This window comes from Pinus tabuliformis, chromosome 7 (genome assembly GCF_031772625.1).
Source record: "Pinus tabuliformis cultivar Carrire ecotype Pingquan chromosome 7, CPIR1, whole genome shotgun sequence".
Lineage (NCBI taxonomy): Eukaryota > Viridiplantae > Streptophyta > Pinopsida > Pinales > Pinaceae > Pinus > Pinus tabuliformis.
Window position 1 is genome coordinate 228,953,788 of NC_142293.1, and position 12,946 is coordinate 228,966,733.

The 12,946-nt window shown below is 35.1% G+C and overlaps 1 pseudogene across 1 annotated transcript; it reads right to left on the bottom strand.

The window, feature by feature from the left end:
- Positions 1–2,073: 2,073 nt before the first annotated feature.
- Positions 2,074–12,139, bottom strand: LOC149246688 (transcription factor RF2b-like; annotated as a pseudogene). Its single transcript, XR_016266535.1, has 5 exons — positions 11,734–12,139; positions 10,551–11,543; positions 10,005–10,137; positions 8,431–8,515; positions 2,074–3,529 (listed from the first exon to the last, which is right to left on the bottom strand). The product of XR_016266535.1 is annotated as a transcription factor RF2b-like (transcript).
- Positions 12,140–12,946: the final 807 nt, after the last annotated feature.

A 12,946-nucleotide genomic window follows, 5' to 3' on the forward strand; every position in this document is an offset into this window, starting at 1 on the left:
AGTGTTTTACAATCTAGAATAGAAGAGATGTTGTAATGGAGCTAAATTTTATTATTACATTGAGGTGTTTTACAAGCTAGTAACAAAGAAATTAAAAACTCAATAAACTCAAATTTGAAATGATATCACTCTATTATAGAAGAGATATAGTGAAAATTATCTAAAAAATAATAATAATAATAAAACATAATGTAAACTCAAATAAATAAAAATAATAAATTTTTTGAATTCAATATGTTATATTACATTTCTTTAAATTCCATTTTTTTATAAAATTATAATATACATATTATAATTAAAAGAAATTTAAATAATAATGATTCATATGTAATTATAATATTACATATTTCAAATTTTCATGTTTGAACTTCATATAACACCTTGAAACTTGTAATATATACATATATATATATATTATATATAATATATATATATATATATATATTTTGGGGTTATATCATGTGATTGGATAAATGGTTGTCATCTTCTCCTTGATAAATATTGTTGTAATAGCTTCAAGCATTGCGAATTCTTATGTGAATATACTTATAAGTTGGCTTGGTACCAACAACCTCACTCTAGCCCTCGAGAGTGATGTATTTCCTAGAAAAAAAAATGAACAGAGAGAGAGTTGTACATATATTTATATAGAGGGAGTTGTAAATATATATAAAATTTAAGTAAAACCATATTTCCGTATAAATTAAAATAACAATGATTTATATTTGTAGAACAGAGAGAGTTGTATATATATTTATATAGAGGGAGTTGTAAATATATATAAAATTTAAGTAAAACTATATTTCCATATAAATTAAAATAACAATGATTTATATTTGTAAAAATTATATTTTTTAACTTGAATTTTAAATTTAATTAATAAACATATAAAACTATACTACTTACAATAATATATATAAATTAAAAATAAGAATATTTTTATATATAAGAAGTTAAATTTATATAAATATAAATAATATTATGAAAAACTAAAATAAATTCATTTTAATGTACATTCACTAGTGTCTAAAAGAATCAAATCTAATGAAGTATAAATTTTGCACTCAAGAAGACGCTTGAGTTGTAGAACATTCTATCCCTCGTGTCTAAAAGAATCAAATCTAATTTCGTATAAATTTTGCACTCAAGAAGAAGCTTCATTCTATCCCTCTCAATAATCAAGGAATCTAGAATTAAGATAAATCTTAGCATAAAAAATCTAATGAACCAATATAACAATGAAATTTGTCCATGTCATTAACATAATAATAATATAACTAATGAATTTTGTCCATGTCATTAACATAATAATAATAAAGTGTTGATCATAGTGTTAAAATGTGAAGACCAACAAGGGAGGATAAAATATCTAAGAACAAGCTCAAATAGCATAAAAGATCTCTCTTGAAATCTCTTCCAAAAATCCATTTATAACTACCAATGCATATTGTTCACTGCCAATGTATAACTTCAAAAACGTTAGTGGCAACAACTGAACTCAGAAAATCATCACCATCCGCAAAGTAAACTCTAACGGCTTCCATGATTTACATTAAGAACTTTGTGAAATAATTAAATAAAAACGAACACCCTGAAATTTAGTCATTTCCTAAGGGAAATGAAATGAAAAAAATCCAAACTCGCATAACAGTGTTGCCAATGGTATCCTCCCACGACATCATGTTTGATGGTGTGTGAAAACCTAGAATTGCAATCATCTACTGTTGCATTGACCGATTAACACACCGTAATAACAGCACTAACAAATTCTCATGGGCAATGCAGAACACGAAACAAAAGCAAGTTCCAAGACATACCTTTTAAGATATAAAACTAATACCAATGTACCTTTTTAATCATGTTTAACAATCATAAAAAAACTTGAACACTTGGTTCTACAAACAAATAAGTATCATTCAAGACCACATCCCATTTGGGTTCTAGTTTATCTTCGTAAAAATCTTTGCCTGAATCTTAGCTAATTAAAAGCATTTCAGGGTCCAGTTAGATTTTAACCACGCTAAGAATATTCCCAGCTAGGGCAAACCATAAGAGATTGTTCAAACAAAGAGGTTACCATAATAATTTCTATAAAATTAATATGCGGGCTATGAACAAAAAGATTACAAGCTATCAAGTCAGTTTTGCCAAGTTCACTGATTAGAACAGTAACTATACATAAACACTTACCTATATCAATTTGGTTACAAGATTTTTCAATTTGTGGAGAAAACCTTAAAACATACTGTTTCAGAGTTTCGACAAGGTGTGAACATCTAATGGCAATATCATAATCATAGCCTTTCCTCCTTCTCGATTTAACCTCTCTAAGAGGAAAGCAGAACTTTAATTAAGAGACGTAGCACACAAAAACGAATATCATACACTAGGATATGGACCTGCAGTTGCCAACTTTTGTACATTGACAACAGCGACTATCATGTACCTTTTCCATCGTTCAAGCATGCCTGCCCACCGAAGACGCCCAATTTTTTATCTTTACCATGTGGCTGAAGGAGATCCCAGATGATAGGATGAACTGACTCAATGCCACAACTTTAAGTACAATATTGTTGGGCAGGTCTAAAAGAATAGTAGCTATTGTTATCAAGTTGTCCTAAAAGAATATGCCTACTTCCACAAGTGCTCGTGTGCTGAGAAAACCATGCGGTGCTTATTGATTGGGGGCAGAATAGCATGAAGCATTAAAGGATCTAGTAATCTAAGCACTAATAGTTTGGCACTGGTTAATGCGAAGGCATCGACTATTGATAGGCTAAGCCATGGTTACACTAAAAAAATGAAATACATACTCCAGGCTCATAAACAGAAAGCAAGACTTGAAGTAGAAAGATGGCATGCTCCATCAGCTACAGGTAAGCATGCCCATTTGCTAACCTACATGACATATAATAGTCTTGGTGTCCATTACAGCATGAAGACAGCTGAAATGTATTAAAGCTTTTCTGAGGGATCTGGCGATGGACCAAATGATTTTACAACTTTTACTTTCAATGATAAGAACAGGGGCAGTCAATTTGGGTGTAACAATCAAAACAAAGACCGTAAACGCACAAGGATTTTCATGAGAACAGCCGTCTTGGCCACTGATAAAGCCAGAACTCCACTTTCTGATTAATACTGTCACTTCCACAAATTCTCTCCATCTAAAACGCAGAACTACCAGGATGGTTAACAGAACTAGAGGACACTTCTGATTCTACAGAAGGCCCACCTTGACTGCCCACAAGCACTTGCAATTGGCCTGCAGGACCATACTGGGGAAAGTTCTGATGCACCTGAGACTGCCCCATTAATGGCTGATTATTCATTGCAGATGCGGAATGCTGAAATGGCTGAAATTGTTGATTCAAACGATGTGAATGTTGGGTTGGAGGGAAAAATGATCGATTCAATGGCAATTGTTGTGCAGTTGCAGACATGTTGAAGGCATTTGTATTGTTTGATGAAAGTTGGCCAGTAGCAATCTTCAGCCTTTGTACTTTTTCTCTCAAAGCCTCATTCAAAGCTGCATAGCAAACAAACATGTTTCATGAATCATCACGATAAAAATAAAGCAAGACAGATTTACAAATACAAAACTGTCTAATGCATCCTGTAAAGGGACTCATAAAAGTCAAATATAAACAAAACCTGGAAATAGAATCATTAAACAGAAGACCATACATAATTGTGATTTACACACGAACTTTTCTTCACAAAAGGTACAGATCGCATAAGATCAGCAATATTTACCTGTCGCTTCCAAATAACAGGGATCTACCTAAACTTGTACTGGTTTCTGGAATAGTGTGGGTTTCATAAAATTGCACTTTAAACAATTCAGAAAACAGATAAGAGGTGCATACCAGGAAACATATAAATATATTTTTATTATATTGATAAAACTATGTACTATTCATTAAAATAAAAACAAATTTATCAATACATGTGAATAGTGCAGGATCATCATCATCATCATTAATGTCTTACTAATCTATATGATTAATGTTCCAAATTCCAAGATGGGTGGATCAAAATTAACTTAATTGTGCTGCTAATCAAAATGATTAATTGTGCTGCTAATCAAAATGAACTATTAATCAAAATGATTAATTGTGCTGCTAATTGAACCCCCGGGAAGGCAGGATCAGCAGGGACAGCCCAAGACAGCCAAGGAAACTTTCTAGCTATTTCTACCAATGTTTTAAAGTTGAAATCAGACTCAAAATTGGCAGCGGGTCAGACCGGACTTGAATCGGAATCAGCCAATGCCTCAGTTTACAAATCGGTTTACTAAAAAATTACAAAGTTGAAAATTTTATTGAAAAAAATATATATTCATGTACATCAATGTCTATCCAAGATTCCAAACCATCAGAGAAAAAAAATACAAATTCTACTCATGTATATACCATGTAAGGGTGAATATCAGCTGGATTTCAGGTTTGAAGTGGATTTCTTTAAATTGATTCTACTGAATGAGGAGCTTAAGATCAAAACATTCTCCTTTGTATTCAAAATTAACTCAGGGTTTCAGGGCATACAAATTACAAACCATAACATGTAATAATTGTGCACCAGTAACTTGTAAGCTTCAAACTCAATATTCTAGTTATCAAGTTCTAAAAGACTAGACCTTATGTAAACTTATACCCTTTGTTTACATGGATGAATTTGTGCCAGAAGGAAAACCAGAAACTATAAACTATATATAGATATTTTAGTAAACTAGAGTTTCTTCACCCTTGACTACCTGGGCTCCCACTCAATGCAAGAAGTGGTAGGCACAAACTCAATCTGATCACCAACCCACTGACTTCGCAATTGTACAGGAAGTGGATTTCCAACTCTCACCAAAGCAGCCTACAAGTTCAATGTCTCATTTGAAGAACCCAAGTCTCTCAAGAGCACTAGGCAAACCAAGAATTTAATCCCCAAGCCGAGAAGAAGATTGGGTTGAATTGACTGGTATAATGATACCATTTCCAAAATAGCCTCTTCCTTCAGGTATATGGCAAGCAGATTTCTACTAGAAAAAGTGATTTGAATAAACAATAATTGAAAAAATGATTATGCATCTGATTCACAAGCCATTGGAGGCACACCCTTCAACAAGTAATTGCCAGCAAGGACTACAAAACTTGCAAGCAGTGAAAATCGTTGAGGTTCACAAAGCAAAGGGAGCCCAAATTTGAGCCATCTACAGTCACTCATAGTCAAGGACTTATGATCCAATCAATTCTCTACAGTCATGGCTACCAAGCATAACCCTAAGTGAATAAGTGTCATTCAAGCTACCAGAAAAATCACTGGAAAGGTAAAAATGGCTAATCTGTATGCTGACCATTTTAACATTGTAATCCAAGCCTATGAGAACATGATGACTGCTGAGCATAAGAAAGCAATGCAAATGCCCCATACTATACAATGCCAAGGAAAGCAATGAAAGGCAGAATAAATGAAATTCTTCTGCTAAGTGAGGATGGCCAACAGCTAGAAAGAAGGAATTTTGTCAGTGACTTGTTTCTTGCAGTGGCAAAGGAGGAAAGTGCAAAACAAGCTGCAAATTGAATAGAAATACACAAGAAATCTTCAAGCTCCGAAGATAACTAGAAAAATACCTGGTCTTACAGGTAAACCCAGCTACAATGTAATCTGTCTTGATTGGCCAGCAACTGAATGGAACTGATTCAGCCAGGACAGACAATAAACTTATCCAGCAATTAAGTATTTTCTGTGGGCCAATGTTGATGACAAAAAAAGGCTCCACAGTGTGCAAAACGAGGCTTGTTGTATTCCCACAGACTTTGGGGATATTGGTGTTTTTGAAAGTTTGATGTAAGCTTCAGACAGCAACACTACGCCCAATGAGCTATCATATGAACTTGATATCCTTTATATCAAGTTTAGCCACATAGTGATTTGTGTGAGAGAGTGTGGGAAAGGCTTAGAATCAATATTCCACCAAGCTTCCCGGATGGGGGGAACATGTGGGAGCACCCCCAAATTTTAGGGAAATTCAGGGGGGGGGCCAGGGGTGCATTGGGCTGTGTGTGTGTGTGTAGATATAAAATTCAAATTCAATAATGAAATACATTGATTCATGCATCATAAATAATTCAATGAAATAGAAATAGTAAAATATTGTATACATTGATTTAAATTCATCATTCATTATTCTAGAATCGGATTAATAATAAGCAAAATAGTAAATACTAAAAATCTGAAGACTAGGATGGTAAAATGAAATTACTCAAACTCAAAAATAGTAAAGAGTGATGAGATAAAGACTCGGTCTGAGGTCACCAGTATCTAGAGTTAAAGAATCAAAAGTTAAAAACTCAAAATGAACAATGGATAATGAACCAATGTTATTGAAACTAGACCACTCATTGAACCAGTTGACCCCAAAACCAGGAACAGAAAAAAAATGGACCAAAAACCAGTTGACCAAAATATACATAAATAATCAAATTTTGAAAAAAATTAAATATTCATGTGCATCCATATGAATCCAAACCATTATACGCAAATAACCAAAGTTTATCATATATATAGCAAATCACCCTCTAAGCATTAAAATAAGATGGAAAAAGCTCAACAAAATTTTGTTTGAGTGGTACATTTTTACTAGGGTCATGAAAGAGGAGTTCAACAATTAATGTCACCAACATCGAGGCACATAAAGGGCTTGGTGCTCTTCATTAGATGCTAGTTCCATGCCCTCATACATGATAGAATCCAATCAAAATGTTGCAATCCCTGCCAATTCTAAAATCCTGAAAACTGTTAAGTCTGTTGGATTTTGAGTGGGATTTAAAACTCTACATTTTTCATATGAAATCCAATGGGGTTGGAACTACTCTCAAACATCCTGAAACAATTAATGACAGTGATAAAAATATATCTTTCATTTTCATCTTTTTACTTCAAGAATTTAACAATATCATTAATTACATAGCATTCTTAGGGCCCTAGAGTTGAATATCAGCCTTCCCCACTCATAAATTATTACTTTTAGGCAAAATTCAGAGGAGGCGCCCAACCCTTTTTGAGAGGGGGCATCCACAAGCATCCCATTTGGGGAAACGCATCCCCCACATTTTCCCAAGCTTCTGCAGCTGATAGATATTGTATGTCATTGTTTTCTTATGGTTCATTAATGTTTAAATAAGTAAAAATTCCCCAAAAAGGAGATGTGGAGAGATTTTTTCCCAAGCATCACCCCCATGCCAAGAGGGTGCGAAACATGGGGAGCATGCTCCCTCTCTGGTGTACACATCTGCATGGAACACCACTTAGAATTTCATGACTTGCGAGGCACCCCAACACTAATCAAAAGTCAAGGGTCCTTCGTGCTTCAAGTTATTCGAAAGGCCTGGTAGGACTATATAGTATAAGCTATGTCTCAAATGGAAAGGGGAGTAAATCCACCCTAGTGTTTCTTTTCGCAACCAATCCTTATGGACCATGGTGGACCATGTTAGGATGTCGTTTGTAAATCCTTGGGAGATATACCATCATTTAATGATCTAATACTTTTGTAAGAAGGGCATTTGAACCATAAATGACGGGTTTTGAGGGATCTGAAGAGCCCTAACATAGGATAGGAGAAGTAATTCTATATCATAGTAGTAATTAGGGACCCCTATATGGAACCCCAAGGAAGATTGGATACTATGGAATAATATTAAACAATTTGTTAAACTCTAACTGTGATAGGCTGATCATTAAAGAAAATTTCAGGAGATTATAGCATATTGCAGACAGCCTTCACTTTAAGCTGGTCATAATTTCCACAAGCGTTGGTAAAAGGACTAGGGATGGAAGTTGGAACTAGTCTGAGTCTTTCACATAATACCCCTCTACTATTATAGTTGGAAGGTCAGAGAAGTTCCCATAGAAAATAAGCTTAACAAATCCTTGGGCTTAAAATCAAGTTCTCAGCCTAGAATGCCTCTTGAATTGCACTTCGGTTTTAAGCTCAGGTATATATTGACCTTTGCTCAAGTATTTAATGACCTTTGTCAAATCATATAGAATGTCTCTTGATGCAAAGTTGCAAACTGATTCGGTGCCACTAACATTAGTCGGGGGTCAAGTGTACTTTTTTTTTGTATATCTGGAAAAGTTGAGCAATCCAAAGTCCTAAGATGTTTCCTTCAAGCACTAACGTATGTGTTTGACATGAATATATTACCATGTAGCTGCAAACTTGCTTCAAGGGATGTTTACATAATCATAATGGTTCTTTGTCTCCCATCAACTCTTAAAATGACTAGTTTTTTCTCTTAACCTACAACCATTACAAGAAATGAAGCAATGAAGCAACTGTTGTGTTTTTCATGTCACTTTCTTAAAAGCAAATCCGTGAGGCAGTACAAGAATATTGGCAATACACCATAAAAACTTTGTAATTAATCATACCATCCCGAAGTTGTGCTTGTTGCTCCATAGCCTGCAGTCGCAGCTTCAGTTCATTGTTCTCGGTGGTTAGTCCTGTTGTATCTCTCTGCACAAAACAATTTGAGCAATAAATATCTATTCTTCTCCATGATATGCACACCAGATTTCTGTGAAACAGCTAAAAATGCATCCACAGTGGATGCAAGTAGTTTTCAGTCGTATTCTAGCACAATTACAAGTTTGGATCAAATGTGTTCAGATATTGCCAACAGCTGACATAAAGGATATCAAGTTTTTTCAAAGGAAAACCTCACTGGGGAACCCAAGGGATGCTTCCCAAATTAGAAACCCAAATCAATGCAAGACTGAAACATATCAATCAGGAAACAGAGAGCTACACAGTTCATACTATCAAGCAATGCAGCTAAAAATGAGTAGTAACTGCAACAACCACACTATATGCAAAATAGTAATAGTTCCAAGCAATATAGAGATATCGTTAACAGTAGTATCACAAGGATGTAGGATCGTAGCTCTGTAGAAACAGCACACTACATGTAACACATGGTTTTAACTTTTATCCATATGAATGATCAATATACAAGTAATCTGCATAAAACCCTTTCTTTCTTGTGTAACCTTCTCTGAGCCCCATATACAGAATTTAGACATGTGAACTAGCACATTTTATTGCCAAGCTCATGAAGAAGCTTACTTCGAACATTCAAAATCATTAGTTAAAGTTCTGATGTAGAAGTTGTATTACAAACAAAAGACTTTTGATACTATAGTTTATCCCTTACAATCTGTGCCCAAATGGCATATCGCTTATACAGAAGGCAATAGACCAAAAGTTTCCAAAACATCCTTCCACTGAATGGATGCAACTTAACTCATATGCCAGGGAGAGGGGTATACAACAATAACTAACTGGAGACCGAAAGTGAACAGTTTAGGTAATCAAACCCTTTCTGTTTTGATTGGACTCAAAAAGTACGCTCAAATTAGATCTCATTTGTTTAGAGGTGTATATTTCCTCTCAGCATTAGTTCCTGAATTACTAGTTCAGGAAAACCAAAATGAAAGAGAGAGACTGCAGTAAACTCAATAAATTTAAGGACTTCTTACAGACCAAAAAAATAAGAAACCATGCAGAAAGCAAATCCATTATCCAATAAATATGGACCATGTTGAAATGCAGAGGACTCTTCACCATGTAGGACATGAGAGGAGCTTCAATCAGGTAGGGTAGGGCATCAATCAAATAAGAAAAAATCATGTTTGTATCAAAACATGTTAAAGTAAAACTGCTGCCAAAAACTTGTGAAATAAAATCTAGTTAATTGGGAAAGCCAGAGGACATTAACCATGCCAGGAATCATATCAAAATTTGAACATTACAATATGACAATAAAAAAAAAATTAAACAGAACCGTGAAGCCAGTGATCATTTATTCTGGACGACTCTACAAGGCAAAATCATACTACTTAACATTTCTTGAAAAGTCTATTAACGATGATAAAAGGCAATTAGGTTCCAAGCTATGAAAGCTATATGTAAAAATAGATAAAAATGCCAATCTACACTTTCCCACCTGCAACAATGTAAGCTGAGCCGAAAGAGTAGTTGCTTCCGTCTGCAGTGTTTGAACTCTTCGTTCTAACTCTGATATATAACGCATCTTTCTTTCTTTTGATCGTACAGCTGATTGTCGATTTGCCAATATCCTGCATTGAAAATTATATCCAAGAACTTCAGATACAGTACACTTGCTTTACACCAAGTAACCCAACATTTCAGAAGGGCACCTCAATGACTACAATAACATTTCCCATTGGGAAACAACAATGGACTGAAGAAAGAAATGTTCATCTACCATTGGCAGGCCACTGAATTGATATCCTATGATAGGTTTCAAGGTCAGTTTCATTCTATGCAATCAGTGGAGTTTACTTTCCCACAAATGCAGAGAGGAAAGAAATATCTATTTACTACCAGCAGGCATCACTGAACTGAAATCCATTGATAGGTTTCAAAGTGAGTTTCATCATGATATCCAATCAGTGAAGTTTAATTTCACACTATCAGCTACAGGAATCAAAATGAAAACTGGGGAACTTGGAGAGAGTTAAAACCATACCTCTTGGCTCGTTTTGGATCAATAAGTGCTAGTTCTTGGAGTTTTTTTGCTGCCATCGCCTTCTTGGACTCTAAAGATTCTGACGACAGTTGATTTAATTGCGAGGAAGATGAACCATCCATGGAATTGCTATGACGATGACGAGGCCGACTAGGCCCGTAGTACCAAGGTTCCCTTTCGTATCTTCCAGGTTACCTTCCAATCCAGAAAAAACAGCATCGACAGAAAGACTTCTTGAATGATGCGGAGGTCGATTAGTCTCAGCACCCGAGGGGAGCTTCGATCCTTCTCCCGCCGCATCATTCAACGGCTCTCCGAAAGAAGTCAATTTCTCCATATCCATGTACATGGAAATCAGATCTTCGGCCTCAGTTGCGTCATCAGAGACCGTGGGCAGGTCAAAACCAACAAAACCAAGATCACCATCAAACATGATATCGTCCGGCAAGCGAAACGCAATTTCCGACTGAGCCCTGCGATGGCCTCCTCTCCGGGGTGGAACATCCGGCATCCTATTGACATCAGTACTAAAATTCTGTGAAGGACCTAGATTCCCTGAGGGCTCTGTAACGCCGACAGTACCAGACGAGCTCACAGGTTCTTGCATAGTCACATCCATGGCCATTGAATTCCCCGAAGAATCCGATAAAGCTGGCTTTGCTTTCCTAGTCACTGTGAATGCATTGGTAGAAGATGGGTAACCTACATACCTAGCTTGCTGCACTTGCTGTGACTGAGAAGGATTACTGAGTGAATTCCCTGTAGCGGTCTTCGGTGCATTGGTTGTGGCCATGTCCATCTTCAAACGCCCTACGAATGCCTCGTAACCATCCCCTAACCCTTCCATTCGAACACACACTTTCTCCTGGCTCTCGGGTAACGATTAACCAGTTAACCTAATAATCTTCACCTATGCTACACCCAACAAAATTTCTTCATTTGGGTATGGGGGAAATCCAGCAGCAGACCTATTGTTCACCCCCATCATAAAATCTGAAACAATTTCTGAGGGTTTCAAAAGTCGATTAAAGAATTCAACAGTCTATTAAATTAAGCCCATTTGCCTGTGAGTATATGAAAAAAAAAGTGCAAAACTATCAATCCATATTCTTCCAGATCTTAAAATCAACTTTACAATTGAATAATCGTATACCTTAGCTAAAGCTGAAGGCCAGAAAATTACCTGTAAAGACCCTATATATTGCCCTAACCAAGCCTTCCAGCGGCTGCACGAGGGACAGTTGAAACGCCAAGGACAGGGAGCAACTGCGTGATTTTACTTAAAATAGCATAGTAGAAACTGTTGATGCAAGACATTATAATGTCTCCTCCATGCCTCCTGCATCGTTTTCTAACCGACGAATTTTGATTTCCGACTGTTGAAGTGCCCAGAAACCACCATACCCAGTCAAAGTCGTGTGAGGACAGGATAGCCTCGCAACAGTTCCATCAAAATTTCACACTTTGTTTTATAATAATACATGACATGGAGGTAAGGTCACATGGACGATTCCACCTTTCGATGGTTTATTTGCTTGATTTTTCGACTTTTTGATCGCTTTATTTTTTATTTTCAGCAGGCCGAAGCTTGGGACGTGTGAATATAAGTCTCTGCTTATTAGACATTCATGTTCTCTGTAGGTTTCTGGAAGGTCCACATCATTAATTAATGAAGGTGGGGGAAGTCCACACTATTAATTTATTAAATATTTTTAATGGTTGTGGTTTTTGTTGGTAAGGATTTTTCCAATTAATTGACCCAAATAAATATGTAAGGATGTAAAAATTAGCAATTTTGAATAAACTTTGCGCCAAATTTGCATATACAACCTGTGTTTAAAAGTGAATTTATGTAATTATATATTAAATAATGTTGTTTTCATAAATCATTGTATGGTATTTATATAATAGGAAAATAATAATAATAATAAATTTGTTTGAGTAGTTGTTGAGTTATTTGGAAACAAATATCATATTGTGGGTTTATGTTTTATGAGTTACAGTAATCAATCGTGTATGAATAAACTTCTTTTTTATAAATTTATTTATTTTATTTAAATTTAAAATTTTAATTAAAATTATTTTAATCTAGTTATTTTATAATATTTAAATTTAAATATTATTGAATTTAGTTTTCTGATTTATTTTATGAAAAATAAAAAAAAATGAAATTTTTTTTGGTAAAAATTACATCATTTTGATTTATTTTATGAAAAGTAAAAAATAAGAAATTTTTTGGTAAAAATTACATTATCAGTTTGACTTTTTTCAAAGCATCCAATGTAAAAATTACATCATCAGAGTTTGATTCTTTTCCAACCATCCAATGTAGTTCATCGTCTGGGACAAGATGAAAAACAAGGGAGTCTTCTAACGAGGCGGAGGAATTGCCCGGA